Source organism: Cavia porcellus, unplaced genomic scaffold (assembly GCF_034190915.1).
Source record: "Cavia porcellus strain 051 isolate PalLab524CR breed Dunkin Hartley unplaced genomic scaffold, mCavPor4.1 scaffold_21, whole genome shotgun sequence".
NCBI classification, from domain to species: Eukaryota; Metazoa; Chordata; class Mammalia; order Rodentia; family Caviidae; genus Cavia; species Cavia porcellus.
This window is the reverse complement of record NW_026947504.1, coordinates 27,493,816-27,518,626: the sequence shown is the minus strand read 5'-3', so window position 1 is coordinate 27,518,626 and position 24,811 is coordinate 27,493,816. Positions and strand designations below refer to the sequence as shown.

Below are 24,811 nucleotides of genomic sequence, written 5' to 3'. Positions count from 1 at the left end.
TCCATAGAACACTCATTCTGTCTAACAATTTCTGGTTTCAAAACTTTTGTCCAAGATGCCTACCCTTTCAAATACTCACAAGGCTTTTACCTCACTAGTTTTTGGTTTAATAATTTCCACTGCTCATTCTCCAATGCTGACTGTTCATTGAAACACTGCACACCCAATGCCTCTCTAGCATGGCTGCCTGTGACATAACCATGCCTGATTGGAGTCACAATGTACACAATGCTGTGAATGCTGTGGCTCAAGCCCTCCATGACATGCTTCTTCAACAAGCACAAACGTCATTGATGGAAAACAAGAATGTGACAGTGTTTTCCCCCTGGCAGGTAAATCATCTTTTTTTAACAGCATGCAATATAATCAAGGTGCCTGAGAAGTTTAGAAAACATTATCCAAAAGTACGAGTGATTCCATACTAGGTCATGCTAAGGAGGTAAACTTGAACTTTGTAGGAGTGGGCACTTAGCAAGAAAGAACTGGCATAGAAAAAATCAATATGAGAAAAGATCATTTCTTTTATCTAAAAGATGAATATGGCTATTCAGATATTATACTTAGTATAAAAATCTAAATATTTTCCGTAAACTTTAGTATAAAAGAAGTCTTTGTATTCTTGAATTAAAATAGTGTTAAACTCTATATTAAATACAGTATCTTGAATTTCTCACTTCATGCTACAATGCTTTGTGCTTGTGAAAAGTTCATTTTGTAACTACAATCTGTGGAAACATGAGATCTAAAACTGTTGAGATGCCTTAGACTTATTTTGTAACTTGCATGAAAATTTTGTTAGTTTGGATAAAATTTTTTTCCTGAGATTTATTGGCATTGTAGGAAAAATGAAATATTTTGTCTTCCATGACACTTCATTTATTCTACTTTATTAAATACCTATGTCAATGTTGCATTATGTAATAAAAATTGAAGGTAATTAGGAACTTTCCCTATTTCATTTGTATCTTAATATAGAAGTCCTGCTCAGGTGGAGTGATTTTTCTTTTAGCTCCACCCAATTTTGAAGAACATTTAATTTAACAATCCTGCTGGAGGCCAAGTGAATTAGAATGACAGAAGCAAAGTGGATGTACAGTATGAAATCTCAACTTTTGGAATTTTCCAGAAGGCCTTAAACTTAAGGTCAAATTGGGAACATTTACCCCACATGTGGCACATGACCAACGACTGTCTTTATCTGATGATGTGATTGAGTGAGCCACAGGAATTACAGAGGTATAATTGGATATAATTATAAAGTACTTCAATAGCAACAAATAACCAAAATATTGCTGTAGATTTTGTATACCAAATTTTACGTAATGGGAAACTATGGCACTCAAAAATTTCAATTTTATCAATTTTCTCATTTAGTTATATTTTGTAAATGTTTATAAATTAATTTTATGTTGTTAAATATGGCACTCACACATACATATATGTAATACTATTTATGTATACAAATTGTTTTTCTTCCCAGTTCTAAAGGATTGATACATTTCTAAGAACTCAGCAACCTAAATTTTTTCTTCAGATGCCCCACTCTGTCTGCAGTGAGAGTCGTCATTGTGGATTCAGGAAGACCTCTCAGGAGGGAAAACCTGCCTGTTCTGATTGCACCCCTTGCCCAGAGAATGAGATCAGCAATCACACTGGCAAGAGTTGGCCTTGCGACATTCTCCATGTTCATTTCATATTCACCCCATCCATCCAGGAAATGGAAAAAAGACTTCCAAAGGACAGCGATGACAAAATCATTTCTCCTGTCCGGTGGAAATTTATTTCTTTAACTCAGCACATTCTCTGTTCCTCTCTATATATGTACTCATAGATTCATTTTTCCTTTATTTGCATTTCCTTTTTCTTCCAACATTGATGAGGATTGGAACAAGTGGTTCCCTCACCCTTAGCCTTATCTCCATATCTTTTGTTGTTTTTGTTATTTTGAGACAAATCTTGCAACTTTTCACCTGTCCATCTCAGATTACTGTGTTTCACCTATATTCATCACAGATTACTGGTATCATAATCAGAGGATGCACAGATCATATGTTATCTAAAATCATATAATTGATATCCTGAAGTCTTGTTATCAGAGTCGCATGTTTAAATTAGTGACATGCTTGCCCATTCTTTAAAATGACAAACCCTGCGCAATTGCTTCCATCCAAGATATCACTATGATGACCACTCAATGGCACCATTCGTCACAAAGCTAAGGCTTCTTTAAGGAATTCTTGGTGCCACGTAGTGGAAAGTAGGTCTACATTGACTTCCATGTGTACTGGAAATAAAGGAAAATTAGCCTAAAATTGAAGATGGATCTCAATTGAGCAAACCAATGTTTTAAAATATATTTCACTTATACTTACTGACTGACATTGAAATGAAGGTATAAAACTTTTCAACACAAAGAAAATTTCTTCTTGCTTTATCACTTTGACACATTAGGCCACATCACCCTAAGAAAATTTCCTCAGACCTCATTCCCACAATAGCATTTTACCACCCTCAGATTACTGCTTGAATACAAGAATTAATTTTTCTGCTCTTGAGCTTCCCTTAGATGACACATAACACCTACACTTGATTTGGCACCTCCACACAACACATTACTTTCTACATTCATTCATGCTTTGCTAGACTTTCTGTGGATATGCCACCAAAAATTAAGCCACAATCATTTACTGATCATTTATTGATAGATACTTGAGTTTTGGTTTCTTATGTATGACCCAGTATAAATGCCTTCTTACTAATATGCTTGTTCATATGTGTATTATTTTTCTTTGTTTAGATTGAAAAGTGCAATTACTGAATATTTGATTGTATAAACTTCAATGTTTGAAAAAATTGTCTGCTTCCCCAATTTACTATAGCACTGTATCAACAATCAGGATGGTTGAAACTTTGCTTTTCTCTACATTCTTGGAAATTTTTTTATAGAAAGTTCTTTCTTAATTTTTAAACAAAACCAGGAGGTGTCAAAAGTACTGTCTCACTGTGATTTAAATTTTTGTTTATCTAATAACAAATTATGATGCTTCTGCTTATACTCAGTATTTTATTTCTCATGTTTTATAATATTTCTAAACTTTTTCTCATTAATAATTGAGTCGTTTTCCTTCTTAGTTGGCTGTTTTGCACTTCACTTCACTTCACAGGTTTACACTTCATATTGTTTTCCTTCTTTCCTTGAATTGTGTCTATATCAGGTCCCTGGAGAATATTGAGGTGTCGTAGTGAATTGGAATAAAAGTCAAGGAAATTTTGTAAGTCTTTCAGACGATTCAGTCATTGTAATCAAATGAATTATGTGCTACTTCCTCTGGCAAAATCAGAAGTGGAGAGTAAAACTATGAGGGGTAAAATAACCTGTGTTATAAATAAAACTAGTATTTTATTTTAGGTTTTATTTTAAATGGAATAAAACAGAGGAGTGAAATAAAACTGTAATAGATCAGTGGAAAATTCACACTCACTACTAGATTTCATATTGTTATCCTCTAAATAGTTGCTCAGACTACTGGCTCCAGGCTTTCAAGGTCCATCAAACAACATAAGTGTCTGGTGCTGCATTGTGTCAGTTATTATCATATCAGACTATGCCATGTGCTGTTGCTTATGCAGCAGGGTAGGGATGGAGCGGAGCAGAGGCAGAGGAGCTCTTCCCTGCTGATAAACCCTCCCTAAAACTAGTGGTTTTAGATTTTTTGTAGACGCTTTAGTATTTTGGAACATAGAATAAATCTGTGCTCTCAGTAAGCATAACTTCAAACTGTTAACACCTATGACCTCCATGGATTCCAATATTTTGATGCAGGTAATAAGAGTCCAGAAAGTTATTTCAATATTTTTAGGTGTTTTATTATCTCCATAGAATTTTCACTGTGAATTCTTTTTTTAAAAATTTTATTGTATGACTAAGGATTGAACCTGGGGTCTTTGACTAGCATATATCTTAAATCCAGATGCTCAGACTTTGACATAAATTCAATAAGTCACTAAGTCTCACAGACTGAACACAAGCTAGTGTTCTTCCTGCCTCAGCCTCCTAGAGTGCTGGCAATACAGATGTGCATGCTATATGTTTTCAATCCTAAATTTAATCTTTTGAACATTTTAATATATTATGATGATATTATTTTGAGGGGGTTCTTCATTCTCTAATATTTCCAAAATAAATATTTGATAATTTTTGATAGTCTACTTATCTTTAATGTGCAACATAAAGCTTAGGGTACACCATACACTGGTAAGTATTTAGTTTATAAATTTAAAATTTGTATTCAAACAAGCTTTCTAAAACATGAATCCTCAAATGCATTCTGCATGTTAATCTAAAATGTAGAGAGTGTCATGGAATTTATACAGCAACAAACAAATAGGAAAAATGAATGTAAAATTGTTTATTAAAACTTGTATATAAAAAGTTTTAACTCCTCAGTTGATGCAATATAAATTGTTGTGCTCTTGGCCTTGAAACTGAACATCCCCCCCCCACTGTCTTCATTTGAGTCCAAAATATGGATCTGAATACTTAGATATTTGAATATATGCTTATGCACATCTAAAAATCCTGTTTAATTTGTGTTTATGTGACTCATCCTTTTATGTCTTTTTCATTAGTTTTCCAATGTTTTATTATTAATTTTTTAAAAAATTCACCATTGTTTTATTACTCTGTTTCTGAGAGTATCTTGACACTGTGAATATATTCACAATGGCTTTTACACTGTTTTGTTTTTGAGACAGGATTGTACTGTGTAATTCAGGCTGGCCTTGAACTCACTATGCAGCCCAGGCTGATTTTAAACTCATGGCAATCATCCTGTCTCAGATTGCTGAGCTCTAGGAGGACGGGTATGCACCACCATGCCTCGCTTTAATATTGCTAATAAGATACATAGTGATTTTATGCATTAAAAAGGTCAACTAACATATTCTAAAATAACTTGTGTAAAATATACAGAGTTCAAAACAAGGAGTGGAAACTTTAACAAAATGTAAGCTCTACTTCAAACTCTAGGAGGTGAAAAACTATGGCTTACAATTTCAGCAAAAGTCATCTCCCATTCTGGCAAAAAATTGTCTCTTCATTCTGTTGTTTATTTTCTTTTCAATTCATATCACTTTTAGTTTAGTATAATCACATTTGTTGACACTTTGTGTTATTTCCTGAACTGGAGTTCCATTCACAAAGTCCTTGCTTATGCCTGTCACTTCAAGAGTTTAACCTCTATCACATTCAAGTTGATTGAGTTTCTGTTTTAATATTAAGAAATTTGACCCATTTTAACCTTAATTTAACTCATGGTGAGAGATATGAATTGAGATTCTTGCCAAAATTATTACATCATCCACTTCTATGATTGCACCAGTTTGGGAGCCTAGATAGTAGTGCATTTTTAAATTGGTCAGCACTATTATTATTTGAATGTCACTTTACTTTAGATGTAGTTTTATCTATTATGTCACTTAAAATATTTTATTGACAAAATTTGGACCTGATTGTTACTCATGGTTCCTAACACAATACAAACACAATATAAAAGTGCATAATTACTTATGCAAGACACTGTATTGTTGCATTGATTTTTAAAAAATTTTTTATTTAATGAGAAAAACAAGACAAAGCAAAACAGTAAAAGGGTACAAGTAATACAGAATTTCAAGAGAAAAATATACAGTAAGAAATCACTAGTTAATAGATTACATATTGTCATCTCAGAAACAGTTGTCCAGATTACAAAATTAAAGCATACAAAGTAGACATTAATACAGTGAGATTGCAGACAGTTCTGTTCAATGATTCAACAAAAATTCACTAATATGGTTTTCTATCCTACACACTTAAATATACATGCTGTTATATCCTTTAGATCTCTTTCTTTCCTCTCTTTTTTATGATAACAATTACACATTTTGGGTTTTATTACTCCCACAGTTCTCATAACTTTTTCTTTGAAGAGGAAAAAAAACAAAAAACAAAACCAAACAAAACAGAACAACAACAACAAAAAACCCAATGTGACAAAGCAAAACAGAGTTAGTTAGAACAGGAGGGTGGACATAGTATATAATGCAAAAAGAGATTACCAGGTGATTAACAAATGGTTACCATTATGCCTCTTGCTATCTTAAAAATAGTTGCCTGTATCATCTGGTATAATAGAATTGAACAAAACAGTACAGAACAAGACCAATAAAACCCACATTGGAGACCTTACAGGACTTCCAAAGAAGATAATAGTCAAACCACAATGGGCATCATAGAGTATCTTGTTGCCTTCAAAGTGGTTGTGTATATCCTCAAATTTGATACTATTAAACAAAACAGAATATAATAAAATCAGTCAGAACAAGATGTGGAGAACAATACAGGGGTTCAAATCAGGTTAACAGGAAAACAAAAAAGTTGCTATAATATATCCCGTTATTTTTAATTTAGTTTTCCCTTAATTAAAAGATAATAAGAAATAAATTAATTTTTAAAAAAAGAAAAAAAAGGAGGAGATTGAGATAAAAGAGAAAATATCAATGGAACAACATAGGTCAGAATCGAACAATTTAAGCATCATTGTGTTTCACCACCAGATAGCCTGACATTAATAGGAGTTACCATAGTGTCTCTTTCCTTGAAATATTTGAGTATAACTTCATATACTATAGCATCAAACTTATCAAGACAGTGTGAAACCATTCAAGAGAATGAAAATATTGCAGGGTATTTAAAACCAGCTAACAGGAACTGAACAACGGTTTCTATATTATCTCTTTGCCTATAAAAAATTTTGTTTATACTATCACATATATTAAAATATAATAAGATACAACACTGAACAATGGTTTCTATATTATCTCTTTGCCTATAAAAATTTTGTTTATACTATCACATATATTAAAATATAATAAGATACAACATGCTAAAACCAATGGAAACAGATGAACAACTTAATGGGGTTTCAAAACAGGATATTAAATCAGCACTAGCTATTAAGCTGTCTTAATTTCCTCAAAATAGCTATTCGCACTATCATAGACAATAAAATCAAACAACCCAGATTAAAACCATTCCAATTAATGAGTGAAAGCATTATATGGCTTCAACCCAGTATGACTGGGAATCATAATTACCACATACTTTTATATATTTTTATCATTGCTTACACTAGGGAAACTATTTGATATTTATACATGTGAGTTTGATTTATTTCACTTATGAGTATGGTCTCAAGCTGCATCCATTTATTTATAAATGTCTCAATGTGATCACTCTTTATAGCTGAGTAGTACTCCACTGTATAAAAATCTAACAACATTTTTAACCATTGTTCAGTTGATGGACATGTAGGTTGTTTCCAAGATCTAGCTATTACAAATTGTGCTGCTATAAACATTGGTGCACATATATCACAGTGGTATGATGCTTTCAGTTCTTCTTGGAATATATCTAGAAGTGGAATAGCTGGGTTAAATGGGGCTTCCTGTCTGAGCTCTTTGAGGAAATCTCCTACTGACCTCCATAATGGTTGCACTAGTCTGCACTCCAACCAACAGTGCAGGAGAGTTCCTTTTTCCACACAGCCTCACTGGCATCTGTTGTTGTTGGTTTTCTTGATCTTGGCCATTCTTTCATGAGTGAGATGAAATCTCAGTGTGGTTTTAATTTGCATTTCTCTAATGACTAATGATGATGAACAGTTTTTCATGCATTTATTTGCCATTGGTATTTCTTCATCTGAGAATTGTGTATTCATTTCAGATGCCCATTTTTGGATTGGGTCTTTGAATATTGGGGGTCAGATATTTTTTATTCTTTATATGTTTTAAACAGAAGTCCTTTGTCTGAGGGACAGTTCACTAAGATTTTTTCTCACTTTGTGGGTTTTCTTTTAACTATGTTAGAGATTTCTTTTGACGTAAAGAAACTTTTTAATGAGAGGTGATCCCAGTTATTGACTCTGGGAAGTATTTCCCATGTGGTTTGAGTCTTGTTCATGAATTCTCTACCTACCCCTATATCTTCAAGGTTTTTATCCAATTTTTCATCCAATAGAGTTAGTGTTTCTTTTTTAATATTTAGATCTTTTATCCATTTAGATTTTATTTTAGTATATGATGATAGGCATGGGTCTAGTTTTAGTTTTCAGCATATGGAGAGCCAGTGTTTCCAGCACCATTTATTAAAAAGACTGTCATTCTTCCACTGAACATGTTTGGCCCCTTTATCAAAGATAAGGTGGTTGAGTGTGTTTGTAGTTGTGGTTGTATCTTCTAATCTATTCCACTGATCTTCGGCTCTATTTTGATTCCAGTACCATGTTGATTTTACTACTGTTGCTTTGTAGTATAACTTCAAGTCAGGGATTTTGATGCCTCCTGACTTGCCTTTGATGCTTAGAACTGTCTTTGCTATTCTAGGTCTCTTCTCACTACACATGAATTTTAGGAGTGATTTCTCGATATCTATCAGGCATGTTGATGGTATTTTTTATCAGGATTGCATTGAACCTGTATAAGAGTTTTGGGAGAATGGCCATTTTGACAATATTTATTCTTCCTATCCATGAGCAAGGGATGTCTTTCCATTTTCTGAGATCATCTTCAATTTCATTTTTCAGTGTATTATAATTTTCCCTGTATAGGTCTTTCACTTCTTTCATAAGAATAATTCCTAAATATTTCATTTTTTTGCTTGCTAATGTGAAGGGTGTGGCTTCTCTTATTTCCCTTTCTGTGATATTGTTGTTAGTGTATAGGAATGTTATTGATTTTTGATTATTGATTTTGTACCCAGCAACATTGCTGAATTTATTATATTTAGGAGTCTTTCAGTGGAGTTTTGGGGGTCTTCTATGTAGAGTATAATATCATCTGCAAATAGTGATAATTTAACTTGTTCTTTTTCTACCTTTACCCCTTTTATTTCTCTCTGTTGTCTAGTTGCTCTAGCTAGTATTTCCAGTACTATATTAAAAAGGAGTGGTGATAAAGGACATCCTTGTCTTGTGCCTGATTTTAAAGTAAAGGCCTTCAATTTTTGGTCATTTTACTGGCTGTTGGTTTGTCATAGATGGCCTTTATTATGTTGAGGTAAAGACAATCTATTCCAATTTTATGTGAGGTTCTTATCATGAATGAATGTTGGACCTTATCAAAAGCTTTTTCTGCATCTATAAGAAATGATCATGTGATTCTTACTATTGACTCTATTGATATGGTGGATTACATTTATTGAGTTCCGTATGTTGAACCATCCCTGCATGCCTGGGATGAATCCCACTTGGTCATGGTGTATAATCTTCTTGATGATTTGCTGCATCCTATTTGTCAGTATTTTATTGAGAACTTTTGTATCTATGTTCATTAGGGTGATTGGTCTGTAGTTCTCTTTTTCAGTTGAGTCTTTCTCAGGATTTGGTACTAGAGTAATATTTGCTTCCAGGAATGACTTAGGAAGGATTGCTTCCCTTTCAATTTCATTGAAGAGTTAGAGTAGTGTCGGCATGAGGTCTTCTTTGTATTTATTGAAGAATTCTGCAGTGAATCCATCTGGGCCTGGACTCTTCTTTGTAGGTAAGGACTTAATTACATTTTCAATTTAATTAATAGAAATTGGGTTATTCAGCAGTTTTACATCTTCTGAACCTAGCTTCTAGGAATCTGTCTGTTTCTTCTGTGTTATCAAACCTTTGAGAGTAGAGGTTTTTGAAATAGGTGTTGATGATCTTCTGTATTTCTATTGGGTCTGTAGTGATTTCACATTTTTTCATTCCTTATTGCATGAATTTGAGCTTTTTCTTCCCTTTTTAAAATAAGGTTTGCTAGGGGCTTATTGATTTTATTTATTCTTTCAAAGAACCACCTCTTTGAATCATTGATTTTTTGGATTATTTTCTTAGTCTCTATTGCATTGATTTCTACTCTGATTTTCATTATTTCCTCTCTTCTTTTGGTTTTAGGCTTGACTTGCTCTTCTTTTTCTAGATGTTTGAGGTGTAACACAGGTTATTTATTTGTATTCATTCTGTTTTCCTGATGTGGGAACTCAGTGCAATAAAGTTTCCTCTGAGGACAGCTTTCCCACAGATTCCAGTAAGTTGTATTTGTGTTTTCATTTGTTTGTAGGTATTGTTTAATTTCTTCTTTAATTTCCTCTGTGACCCACTGATTACTCAAAACTGAGTTATTGAGTTTCCATGTGTTTGTGGGATATTTGCAGTATCATTTATCATTAATTTCTAATTTCATAGCGCTATAATCCGATAACATGCAAGGGATAATTTCAACAGTTTTGCATTTATTTAAATATGATCTGTGAGTTAATATATGGTCTATTTTAGAGAATGACTCATGTGCTGTTGAGAAAAATGTGTATTCTGTTGTTGCTGGGCAGAATACTATGTATATGTCTATCAATTCCATTTGTTCACAGGTGTGATTCAGTTCTGTTATTTCTTTGCTGATTTTCTGTCTGGTTGATCTGTCCATTGGTGTCAATGGTGTGTTAAAATCTCCTGTTATAATTGTATTACTGCTAATTTGGTTTTTCATTTCTGATATTACTTGTTTTATATAACTGGGTGCTCTGTAATTTGGTGCATATACACTTAAGGTAATTATCTCTTCCTCTTGAAGTTTTCCCCTAACCAGTATGTAGTGACCTTCTTTATCTTTTCTGATCATTATTGGTTTGAAGTTCACATTGTCTGCAAGCAGAATAGCTACTCCCGCTTTTTTTTTTGGGGGGGGGGATGTTCCTGTTGCATGAAGTATTGTTTTCCATCCTTTGACTTTCAGTCTGTGAGTATCCTTTTGGGTTAGATGGGTTTCTTGTAGACAGCATATAGTTGGATTTTGTTTCTTGATCCATTCTGCCAGTCTGTTTCTTTTAATTGGTGCATTGAGACCATTTACATTAATGGTTATAACTGTTCTATATTGGTTTATTGTTAACATGTTATATTTCTGGTGTTGCATCTTTATCATTCTGTTCTGTTTAATTGTCTGATTTGTTTAGTGTTTTTTTCTTAAGTGTATCTAAACTAGCTTTCAGTATTCTTTGCAGGATTGGCTTGGTGATCATGAAGGTCTTCAGCTGTTCTTTGTTGTGGAAGTATCTTATTTCTCCATCGATTTTGAAGGACCATTTTGCAGGGTACATCTGTCTAGGTTGGAAATCATTTTCCTTTAGGATCTGAAACACTTCAATCCATGTTCTTCTTGAGTATATTATTTGTGCTGAGATGTTTGCTGTGATTCTTATCGGTTTGCCTTTATAGGTGATCTGTCTTTTCTCTCTGGTAGCTTTTAATATTCTATTCTTTTTGATTTCTGGGATGGTGATTATTATATGTCTGGATGTAGTTTTATTTTGGCTATGGCTATTTTGAGTTCTATATGCTTCACTGATATTAATATCGGTTTCCAATTTCATGTTTGGGAAATTTTTAGCGATTACTTCTCTAAATATCCTCTTCACATCCTTTATCTTGTCTTCTTTTTCATTTATCCCTATCAACCTTATGTTCATTTATCCCTATCAACCTTATCTTTGCATCATCTTGCAGGTGTTGAATTGTTATTTTTTGATTTCTTGTTACTTTTAAAAGATCTCTCCTTTCCTGTTCACTGGCTGCAATCCTGTCTTTGAGGTCTGAAATTCTATCTTCACATTCATTGAGGTCGTTTTTACAAGTTTCAATGGAATTTTTATTTTCTGTATATCTCTTTGCATCTGTTTTCTATATTCTGTTTGTTTCTTATATTGTTCATCCAGAGATTCTTTTTGTTTAGTTCCTCCAATTTTTTAGCTGTGTCTTCCTTAGATATGTTCAGTATCTCCTTCATTTCTTTTATCATTTCTTCTTTTACCTGAGAGATTATTTCTAGTTTGAATTCCTTTAAAGCTTCCTTGAGTTGCTTGTTTATTTCGGTTACTATTGTTTCAAGTATTTCAGGTATATGGCATGTATTTTCTTCTATGTACATGGCTCCTAGGCTTTCTTGGGATGGGCTGGAAGTTTGAGATTGCATTTTGGTCTTTCATTTTGTCATTTTTCTATATTTCCGTGTTTCAAGTGTTGTTTCAGAATTTCCCCTGGGCATGTTTGAAATTATCTCTTATGTCCTGGGCTCTTGGGTGTCCTCTGGTAGTGCAGCTCCCTCCTTGGGCAGTGGAGCACCTGGATTAAAAGAGGGTTGACAGCCTCCTCTCAGGTAAACCTAAAGCCTCCTCAAGCTGCACAGTTTCCTCTGTGGTAGCAAAGTTACCCTGAGAGATAGAAGGTCACCTGGTGTGGTCCAGGCAATCCCAAATCCTGCTAAGCCAAATCTAGTGTGGCTGCAAGCCCAGCAGACCCCCAATCCCTTAAAGCCAGGATCTCATACTCTCCCAGGGATTGGATGTTGTGTAGTCCTCCAGCTCCTTGGAAGGCAAAGCTCCCCAGGCTGATAGAGGGTCCCCCTATGGTCTAGGTAGGCCTCAAACTTCCTCAGCAGGGCTGCTCCCTCTTCTAGGCCGAGGCAGTAGTGCTGGTGCTCTCCAGGTCAAAAGAAGGTCACAGGCGAGGCCGGAGCAGGTTCCAGTGGCTCATTCCAGTTCCCTCCATCCGGTGGGCAGCTGTGATGCACTCCTCAGGTGGGAGAGGCTGTGGACTGGGCTGGAACAGGCTCCCTCCACTCGGCTGTGCTCTCTCCTTCCGGCCGGCAGCTCTGTTGCATGGATTTTTATAGCTATGTGGTGATTTTGTTCTCAGAATATTCTTGATCCATATTTGGTTGAACACATGCACATGGAGCATGGTTTCAGGGTCCTATACTGTAAATTTCAGAGATCTCATGTTTTCATTTAATAGTTTACATTTGAAAAAAATAATAAGTAAAATCACCTTAGCAAACTAGGATTCTATATATACGTATAGATAGGTAGATGGATAGATACACACACACACACACACTCCACTCTGGTTGACATATTATGTATTTTATAAATGATCTGTTAAGGAATACAAAAAAATTCTACTTTTAAATAAAGTAACCAAATTAGAATCATTAAAATTATTCACAATATAAAAAGCATATATTAGTACTTAGAATAAAGAGATGAAATGTTGTTATCCATCTTCTATCTAACATATCAGAATCATATTTCAGGTAAGCATGAAGAAAAACTTTGCATACCTCCTTCCACATCCTTCTGAGGGCATATTTCACATCTTTGTCCCTCAAGCCATAGATTGGAGGATTCAGCATTATAATAACAAGAGTGTAAAATACATAAGCCACTTTGTCAGTGTTAAACAAATGACTGGACTTGGGCTGCACATACATAAATATCAAAATCCCATAGAACAGTGTAACCATGGTCAGGTGGGATCCACACATTGAGAGTGCTTTGTACCTGCCCTCTGCCAAATTCATCCTGAAAAGCTACAAAGATAAGGAGGTAGTAAAAAAGGAGTGCTACAAGAGAGCAAACAAAATTAAAACCTGCTGAGATCAAAATTATCAACTCCGTGTCATTTGTATTTGAGCAGAGCAAAGATAATAAGGGGAGACTCACAGAAGTGGCTGATAATCTTGTAGCTTCAAAATGATGAAAAGAAAATTTCATAATGAATAGAAGAGAAAAATTTTACTGTAAAGATATGGAATTGACACCATCACTCTCACTATACTCTTTGGGACATGATGACAGTGTAGACCAGAGGCTTGCAGACGGTTATATAGTAGTCATAAAAATATTGCAGACAGAATGAAAGTTCACAAGTAATGAACACAAGAAAGAAAGCAAATTGTGTGGCACAAGAATAATAAGAGTTTGTATTTGGATTAACAGCAGAATTTACCAGCATTTTGGGGCTCACAATTGTAAAGTAGCCAAGATCACTGAGATACAGGTGTCTGAGAAAAAACATATGGGCATTTGCACCCTGGAGTCCACCTGCATGAGGACAATCATGCTCACATTTCCCACCAGTGAGATGATATATATGATGAGGAACAGGGAAAAGACTGGAGTGTGCAACTGAGGATGATCTGTGATGCCCAGCAGAATGAATGCATTTATCACTGTGAGATTGCATTGTTCCCTCTAGCTTATTTGAGATAGAGACATCATTTTCAATAGCTTTCCTGCCTTGTCACCTCAGAGGGTTTACTTCATGCCATGCTAGTGTAAATAAGATACATTCAAAATTTTCAAATCACTTTATTTGAATATACATTCAACTTACAATTATTAGTAGGTACAGATGAAGCTAGCAGAACAAGAGGTAAATTAGTGGTTCTTATGTGTGGTTGATTTTACTCATCAAAGATCATTGCTCAGTTCTAAGAATGTATTTTTTATCACAAATGAGAGGTGGACTATTATTTGATTTGATGATTAAACACCAGTACACAGGCCCAAAATACTATACTATACTCAATTTTCATCCAAAATATGTGTATTTTTAAGATTTAGAAATACTAAGATACACTGATAGGTATATTAATTGAAAGACTTTAAAAAATTGAAGCATAAGTAAACTTTAGAGACATTCATATATGGATTATAATTATATGATTCTTTGGAGTTTCTCAAATATATCATTGCAATCACATAATGATATTTATAAACCACTAAAATTGAGATATAATAATTCAATAATATAAACACTTATAAATGGTGTATAGAAATTCTTCAGGCAAAAGGGAAACCTATTCAACCTTTGTGCCAATGAATTGTGGCATGTGAATAAATGACAGATATTTGAATAAGAAAACATTACTGTAGCTATAAATTGCATTTATATGACAAAATATATCAGAATATATGTTAGTGAGCATCATCAAAACTCTGTCTGGGCGGCTGGGGATTTAGCTCAGCGGCATAAGTGCCTGCCTTGCAAGTAGGCATTCCTGGTACCGATAAAAACGAAACAACAAAAAAAAACCTCTGTCTGAATTTTTAGTATATACAAAATCTGTCTGGTGAATAATATAAGTTGTTTAAAACTCACTGTTCTCATATAAATAGTTAATATAAACTTGTAGTTTATTTGGTCAATGGGACTGAGGATTAAATAATTCATGTAATTCATCCATCTATCTATCAAGTGATCCTACAAACATTTCTCATAAATAAAAAAAAATTAGCCTAATGCATTTCATAATAGAGAAAAAGACGGGCTAAAAGAGAGATACATATTAAATATTACAATGAAAATTGCTATGATAAGTCAGAGTTAGTTATAAGTAAAAAGAAAACATACATCTGTCCCACACAAAATATAGAGTAGATTATATGTAAATAGCATGCAACTTAGTATAAATAATGCATACAAGTAAACAAATGCACACACTCTCAATGCACAAACTTATCCTTAGTTGAAAATATGATTATGTGCATAACACATTTAGAGAATTATTTACAGTAAATAAAGTATAGTACAAATCTAATTTTAGTGTTTTCTATTGTTCTGTGTTTTATTTTTTGGCCACAAAACTGAGAAAATAAAATGCATAATAAATATCATTTTATAAAGATGAAAGTGTTTTTCCAGTTATGAAATTTGATATAAATATTTTTTCATAGATTATTGTCTGTTTTGATTACTGATTGGCATTCCATTTCAAGTTGAACTTTAAAAATTATGTCTAAATTTCATACAACTTTCTAAAATTGAACATTCTAAACATTGTAAGAATAATATAAAACGGAGTGTTTCAAAGTCTTTACCAAAAAATGCCCTGCTCAACTGAAAGTCAGATAGACTGTTTTTACTCTTCAAGATGTGTGACAAGATCAGTTTAATAAATCTATTTAAAAATTATTAAATTTTAAAATCCTTTTTAAGAAGCACACAGAAGTTCTACAGCAACCAAATAAGAATGTGAGAGAGACACCCAAATCAGTTTTATAATTCTTCCAGAAGACAAAACAAATAAAAAATTAACATGTTCTTTAATCAGATTTCACTTAGTCTATCTTTCAGCTTCTTTTAAAGATAGAATCATTTATAAAACTTAAAGATTTTGAAGTAATATTTTAATGACATTTCAAAGACATTAATGTGCATTTAGTTTGTCAACCTTCATGATAAGGTTAAAATACTAATATAAGAAAATAAGAGAAGACCTATTTTTGATCCAGCATTATTGTGTGGAAAAAGTAAGGAGAATACAATAAGACATTATCATATTTTTCTATGGTTTTGCCATCAAATCTAAGTGGGAAATTGCAAATGTCACTGAACAGTTGTGTGTGTCTCACATATGGGATCACATGAAACATTTCACTGTTTACCTGTAAAGAAGTCTCTCTCTTGGGTGTATGTAGTCTTAACATGAAACACTCAGAAGAATTTATGTTGTTTTTTAAAATCTTCTGAGACATGCAATTTGTATGGAAAAGGCAACCACTTATTCTTTATTCCTAAAATGTTTGAAAGTTTAACAAGATTTCTGAAGGTTGTTTATTAATTATCCGGGACAGTTTTACTCACAGATGGACATGAGTGATTAAGGATGAAAAAGAGTTTTATGTGAGTGAAATTCTCTTAATGATTATTGAGGCTAAAAAAATCCCATGACTTCCTGTTTTCAGGCTAGAAAGTCAAGAAAGACTACGTGTGGTTCCAGTTCAAATTGAAACTCTTAAGAAGCTGAAGGCTCTAGTCCAAATACAAAACCAGAGAATCTAAAGGTTAAAATGTGATGGCTGCAGAAGATGGGAAAGCTCAAAGCCAAAGTAAATTTTCCCTTTACCTTTTGTTCCATTCATCCTGAGTGGATGTAATTGATGTCCACTCTCTTTAAAAAGGGCTATCTTCACCACAGTTCCTCTTTTCCTTTGAGCAATTGCCCTTCTATTAATCTATTTTGAAATTCTGTTTTACTGTAATTTTTAATTTATTTTTTTGTCTTTAAAATAAAAAGGACTGTTTTATCTTGATACTTTCAAATGATATGTCTCATGTAAACAAGGCCTCAAATATATACAAAGAAATTATGTTCATTGACTATGTCTGCATCCTTTGCCCAGTCAGGGAGATATAAAAGCAGTGATTTCAATTTTATGAATATTTTCATCCCATATCAACTTGATACCTATTTGCCCCTCCTTAAAAATGCATTAAATCAGATAAAAGTCAATAAGGAAGTCCTAATTCTGCCTACTCTGACATAACTATGCCCTGTACAACCCAGACCACACTAATTTCTTTCCCAGAGGAAAAGATACAGTTCTTCCAAGTTGTGTTGTCCTCCAGTGATATTCCATACAAAGATATTATAATAATATTGATCACTGTATTTTTTTCTTATGTGGATGGGTGACAAAATCGTATATAGTTCAATATATAGAGTGAATGTGAAAGCATGGAAAATGCTATTCCAAGCAAATGAGATTAAAAAACAAACATATGTAGCTACAGTCATAACTAAAAACAGAATTAAGTCAAATGTTCAGAAGAGATGAGGAAGACCATTGCATACTGAAGGGACAACAATCAACTGAAAATTTGAAATACTGTAAACATATATGAACCAAACATTCATGTATCCAGTCTCACAAAATGCATGCTACTAGAGTAATCCAAATACAGTGACAAAATGAAGCTAATGTCCAATATTCACCAACAAAACCTCTATGCCAAAACTCAACTGGAAAATATCAGCATTAAATTACACTGTAAAGCAAATGGATTTAACAGACATCTGCAGGTATTCTTTAAAAAGCAACAAAATAAACTTATTTTCAATAACTTACTGAATGTTTTCAAAAATAAGTCATATTTTAGGCTGTTTAACACATACAAAGTAATAAAAATTACTTCTTGAATCTTTTAAACTCACAATAAAATGAAACTAGAAATCAGCAGTAAAAAATCTAAGCTATACAAACACATAGAGATTAAACAGTATACTTTTGAATAGATTAGAAATTACAGAGAAAATAAAAATATATAGTATAAAATGAAAGTGGAAATACAGTATACCAGCATCCACAATTTATATGCAAATGTAATTCTAACAGGAAAGTTTATATGTATGACTACCTATATGTAAAAATCAGAAAACTCTCAAAACAATAACCTGATGACATGTCTTGTGAACATAGAGAATTTTTTAAAAAAGCAAACATGTGCATGTTCCAACACTCACAAGGAGTATAGTCTTTATTTCATGTACATACATACTTATAAGAAATAAACATTTAAAAAGTAAAATTGTAATAAAAAGAAAACCTCAAAACCAGTAAAAAGAAAGTAATAGAAATCAGAGCTTAAATTAAAGAAGTAGATAAGAAAAATGCACAGGAATAAAAAGCATTGTTTTCTAAAAAATAAGCAAAACATAAATCAACATATTAACTAATAAAATACAGAAAACCAAAACTAACAAAATTAGGTAACACAATATGTAAAATAAAAAAGATACCTCTCAAACACAAGAAATCATTACAGACTATTTTGAAAACACATTGTTATGGTTCGATAACTAGTGGTCAACTTAACGCCAGCTGGATTACATCAGCATGCATTGAGAGAAGATGCTCCACCTGAGGAGGGCTGCCAGGATAAATAAGTGGAGAGGAGAGCTGTTGGAGAGGGATTGAGGCATTATGGAGGCATTGTTAGTTCTCCTACAAGTTGCTGTCTGAGTTGTTGGTTCTCCTGGAGGAGCTCTAGTCCTCACATCGAGCATTGCTTCCTGGCTCCGGAGGGGAAGACATGTGCTGCCTGGTCTCCAGGGTGAACTCGTCACGCTGCTTCCTGGCATGTTCCCGACTGTGCTTGTCATCGGAGGAGCACGGGGCCTCCATGTCGCTGAGGACAGTTGTGGTTCCTTTCAGGACAGCCCCGTTCTTTGTTGTGAGTGTGACTTCTCAGCTCCAGTGTAGAACCCTCATCCCACTAGCACAGCTCCTTCATCCTGCTGGCATGGACTTTCTGGCTTCCACCGCTGACCCTTGGGTCTTCCTGGCACGAATCCATAAAAGAGACTGGCGTGAGTCCTTCTTGTGGGCTCTGGACTTCCAGTTGGACTCGTGGAGGCGTTGTCCTGAGCTCTGGGTTTTTTATCTGGACTCATGTGGGACATTGCCATGGGGTTTAGGCTCTTGACTTAAATAATCTATGTCTTTGGTGTTGCAGATAGATTTCCTGCATTGTCCTGTGTTAACTTTCAGTGACCATTATAAAAATATTATAAACTCCATGTCCTGACCTGAGTTGTTCTCTGTGTAATAACCCCAGACTACAACACACATATTCCAATAAACTATGAAATCTAGAAGAAATTGAAACATTGCAATACTCACATGACCAACAAGAATTGTTAATCAAAAAGAGTAGTATAATTCTAAGGAGATTTATAGCAAGGAATGAGATTGAAGCCATCATGGAAAGTATCCCAACAAGAAAAAACACAGGACCAGAGGAATTCACTGCTTGAACTTTACTTGACCTTGAAAGAAGACTAACACCAACACGTATTTAACAATTCCAAGAAATAGAATTCTTCTATGAAATCAATATCACTTAGTTACCAAAATCAGTAAGAATATCCAAAAGCAAAACTGTAAATATGCATCATTATGAATATGAAAGTTAATGTTGTCATTAAAATACTTTCAAAGAAATTTCTAGAACACATATAACCACATCACACAATCAGTTCATTTTCATTTCAGGGATGCAAGGATGTTTCAACATTGCAAATTATAAATGAAATAGAACAGATCAATGAAATTTAGGAAAAGAATCATATGACTATCTGAAAAGATAAAAAATGCTTTCAACAAAATCAAATATTCCCTCAAGAAATAATAAACAGGTAGACAGTTTCATATCTTAACCTAAACCCTATCCATAACAACATACTTGTCAACATACTAAATGGTAAAAAAAATTCAAATTTTCCTACAAACGGCAAAATGATACAAGTGTGACTCTCACCACCTTTATTCCATCTAGTTACAGTATTTTAAATTTTAGACAAAGTCATGAGGCAAGTGAAAGCAAAGGTACACAAATGGAAATTGGGGGAGTAAAGTTCAATCTCTGATGATAATGTTTATAGGGCTGCAAAAACCATATCTCATTCAAGAAACAGGTATCATTTGTTTGCTGTAAGACACTATTAATTCTGTTTTACTCTGAGATAGCAGTTCATAATTTTTAAAAAATTTCTTTAAGGATAAAAACAAAACAGAATAAGGTCAGAAATAATGCATAATTTCAAAAAATAAACAGTAAGAAATCACTAGTTGATAAATTACATATTGTCCTCTTAGAAGTAGGTACAAGATATAAAGCATAAAAACCATACATTCAAACACTGAGACTGCAACAACCCAACAAAAACGTAGAAAGATGGGTATCAGTCCTACACACTTAAACATACATGCAGCTATATCCTTTAGAGTACTTTGTTTTCCTCTGTTTTTTTACAATGGCACTATCCTTTTTCCAGTAGACATATTTGGCCCCTTTATCAAAGATAAGGTGTAGTTGTATCTTCTGTTCCATTGACCTTTAGGTCTGTTTTTATTCCAGTACCATATTGATTTTATTACAGTATCTTTGTAGTACAAATTCAAGTCAGGAATTGTGATGCCTGCATTTGTTGCTTAGAATTGCCTTTGGTATTCTAGGTCTCTTCTTGCTCCAGGTAAACTTTAGGTGTGATTTCTCTAAATCTATGAGGTATGTTAGTGGTATTTTGATGGAGATCTTATTAAATATGTACAAGAATTTTGGGAGAATGGCCATTTTCACAATATTTATTCTTCTTATCCATGAACAAGGGATGTCTTTCCATTTTCTGAAGGCCTCTTCAATTTCTTTTTCAGAGTATTATAATTTTCCCTTAATAGAAAATTTACTTCTTTTGTTAGATTGATTCCTAAGTATTTCATTTTGGGGGGATGTTATTGTAAAGGATATGGCTTCTCTTATTTCTCAGTGGTTTTGTTGTTAGTGTATAGGAATGATACTACTTTTTGAGTGTTGACTTTCCAGCTACATTACTAAATTTATTTATTATAGCTAGATGTCATTCAATGGAGTTTTGGAGGTCTTTTATGTAGAGTATCATGTAATCTGCAATAATGATAATTTAACTTTTTTCCTATCCTTGCTCTTTTTGTTTCTCTGTCTTCTCTAATTTCTCGGGCTAGTATTTCCAGCACTATTCTGAATAGGAGTGGTGATAATGAACATTCTTGTCTTGTGCCTGATTTTAAGATAAAAGCTTTTGGCTTTGGGCTATTTAATATGATGCTGGCTGTTGGTTTGTCATAGATAGTCTGTGTCATATTGAGTTAAAGACCGTCTATTCCAATTCTTTGTAAGGTTCTCATCAGGAATAATTATTGGACCGTATCAAAAGCTTTTTTCTTCATCTATATAAATGATCATGTGATTCTTATTTTTGGCTCTATTGATATGGTGGATTACATTTATTGATTTATGTATGTTGAACCATCCATGCATGCCTGGGATTAATCCCACTTGGTCATGGTGTATAATCATCTTGATGATTTACTGCATACTGTTTGCCAATATTTTATTGAGAACTTTTGTATCTATGTTCATTAGGGAGATTGGTCTGTAGTTCTGTTTTTTGGTTGGGTCTTTCTCAGGTTTTGGTACTAGAGTAATATTTGCTTCCAGCAATATTTAGGTTTCAATTTCATGGAATAATTTGAGGAGTGTCAGCTTTAAGTCTTCTTTGAATTACATGAATTCCACAGTAAATCTGTCTGGGCCTGGGCTTTGCTTTGTAGGTAAGGACTTCATTACATTTTCAATCATTAATAGAAATTGGATTATTTAGCAGTTTTACATCTTCTTGAACTAGCTTTGGTACTTCATATGTTTCTAGGAATCTGTCAATTTTATCTGTGTTATTGAACCTATGAGAGTAGAGGTTTGCATAATATGTGTTGATGATCTCCTGTATTTCCACAGAGTCTATGGTGATTTCACCTTTTTTATTCCTTATTCCATGAATTTGAGTTTTTTCTTTCATTTTTTAAAATAAGGGTGCCTAGAGACATCAATTTTATTTATTCTTTCAAATATTCTTTGATTCATTGATTCTTTGTACTATTTTGTTAGTCTCTATTGCATTGATTTCTGCTCTGATTTTATAATTTCCTCTCTTCTTTTGGCTTTGGGCTTGACTTGCTCTTCTTTTTCTAGATGTTTGAGGTGTAGCAAGAGATTGTTTATTTATGTTCATTCTGTTTTCCTAATGTGGGAATTCACCGCAATAAATTTTCCTCTGAGGACTGCTCTCATTGCATCCCATGTGTTCTGGTAGGGCGCATTTGCATTTGTTTTTGCTTGTAGATATTGTTTAATTTCTTCTTTAATTTCCTATGTGACCCACTGATTGCTCAGCAGTGTACTACACAATTTCCATGTGTTTGTGGGGAGTTTTGTAATTTCTTTTATCGTTAATTTCTAGCTTCACGGTGCTATGATCTGATAATATTCATGGTATAATTTCAATATTTTTGCATTTACTTAAGTATGTTATATTTTGTGGGCTATTATATGGTTTCTTTTAGAGAATGTCCCAAGTACTGCTGAGCAGAATTTATACTCTGATGTTGTTGGATGGGACACTCTGTATACGTCCATCAATTCCATTTGTTCACAGGTCTGATTCAGTTCTGTTATTTCTTTGCTGATTTTCTGCCTGGTTGATCTGTCCCCTTCTGTCAATGGTATGTTAAGGTCTCCTGTTATAATTGTGTTATTCCTTATTTGATTTTTCATTTCTGTCATTACTTGTTTTGTATATCTGAGTGCTCCCAAATTTGGTGCACATATATTTAAGATGGTTATCTCTTCCTCTTGAAGTTTTCCCCTAACTAGCACGTCATGACTTTCTTTATATCTTTGGATTATTCTTGGTTTGAAGTGCACATCCTCTGAAAACAGAATTGCTACCCCTGCTTTTTTGGGGGATTCCTGTTATATGAAGTATTTTTTCCATCCTTTGACTTTCAGTGTATGAGTTTCCCTTTGGGTTAGATGGGTTTCTTGTATACAGCATATGGTTGGATGCTGTTTCTTGATCCATTCTGCCAGTCTGATTCTTTTAATTGTTGAATTGAGTCTGTTTACATTAAGTTATAACTGATATGTATTGGTTTACTTTTGATATATTATCTTTCTGTTGTTGCTGTTTGTCTTTCCACTTTGTTTAATTGTCTGCTTTACTTAGTGGATTTTTCCTATGTCTATCTAGAATGTCTCTCAGAATTCTTTGCTGGGTTGGCTTGCTGATCTTGAAATTGTTCATCTATTCTTTGTTATGGATATATCTTATTTATCCATTTTGAAGGAGAGTTTTGCAGGGTACATGAGTCTGGATTGGAAGTCATTTTATTTTGGGATCTGAAATATTTCACTTCATGCTCTTCTTGGTTTCAATCTTTATACTGAGATGTCTAATGTGATTCTGATAGGTTTTCCTTTATAGGTCATCTGACTCTTTTCTCTGCAAGCTTTTAATGTTCTATGCTTATGTTGGATTTCTGGGGTAGTGATTATTATATGTCTGCATATAGTTTTATTTTGGTTATGGCTGTTTGGACTTCTATGTGCTTCACTAATTCTAATATCTGTTTCCATTCTCATGTTTGGGAAATTTTCAGCTATTATTTCTGTAAATAGCTTCTTGATATCATTTGCATTGTCCCCTTCTTTTTCACTTATCCCTATCAGTCTTATTTTTTTTTTTTTTTGCATCATCTTGTAGCTATTGAATTGTTTTTTCCTGATTCCTGGTCATTTTTAAAAGATCTTTCCTTTCCTGTTCCCTAGCTGCAATCTTGTCTTCAAAGTCTGAAATTTTATCTTCGCTTTTGTTGAGGCTGTTTTGCCAACTTTCAATGGAGATTTTCACTTCCTGTATATCTCTTTGAATCTGCTTCATGCATTCTCTTTCTTATATTGTTCAGTCAGGGCTTCTATCTTTTTGCATTGTTCCTCTAATTTATTAACTAGATCTTCTTTAGATGTGCTCAGCATTTCTTTCATTACATTTATCATTTCTTCTTTTACCTGGGAGATTATTTCTGATTTAAGTTCTTTTATAGCTTCCTGTAGTTTTTTCTTTATTTCAATTGATATCATTTCAGGCATTTCAGGTGTGTGGGTTGTAATTTCTTCTATGTACATGGCTCCTAGGCTTGCTTGGAATTGGCTAGAGATTCAAAATTGCATTTTGGCCTTTCATTTTGTCATTTTCGTATATTTCTGGGTTTTGAGCTATATCCCAAAGCTTCCATTGGGAATGCTGGAAATCACCTCATGCACCCACACCTCCCCAGGACTTATTGCAGGTCACTGGGCATGGCTCAGTCAGGCCCACAGTGTCCTCCCATGAGTCCTCTGGTGGTCTAGGATGTTGGGCAGTGTCCTAACCACTGGACACAATGGTCCAAAACTATTCCCAAGTGCAAGCATGCTGGAACTCAGCTCGTGCACCTAAGCTTCTGGGGCTCAAAGGAGGTGACTAAGTGTGGCCTAGTCAGGCCCATGGGATCTCTTGTGACTCCTATGGTTTTTCATAAAACTTGGTGGGGATCTGGGGGTGATGGTCCAAAGCTCTCCCCAGGCACAAGCACACTGGAACCCGCCTCACATGCCCTCAGTTCCAGGGGCTCAATGGAGGTGGCTAGGCATGGCCTATTCAGGCCCGTGGGATTTCCCATGCCTCATACAGTTGTTCCAAATTTTCCTTTCTTTCCACTCCAGTTTTCCTGCAATCTCTTATAGGAATCCCAAAATATCTTCTT

General features: G+C 34.0%; 1 pseudogene; it reads right to left on the bottom strand.

Annotated features, from left to right (window-relative positions):
* Positions 1-12,563: 12,563 nt before the first annotated feature.
* Positions 12,564-24,727, bottom strand: LOC134470309 (olfactory receptor 8K3-like; annotated as a pseudogene).
* Between the last annotated feature and the right edge of the window lie 84 nt (positions 24,728-24,811).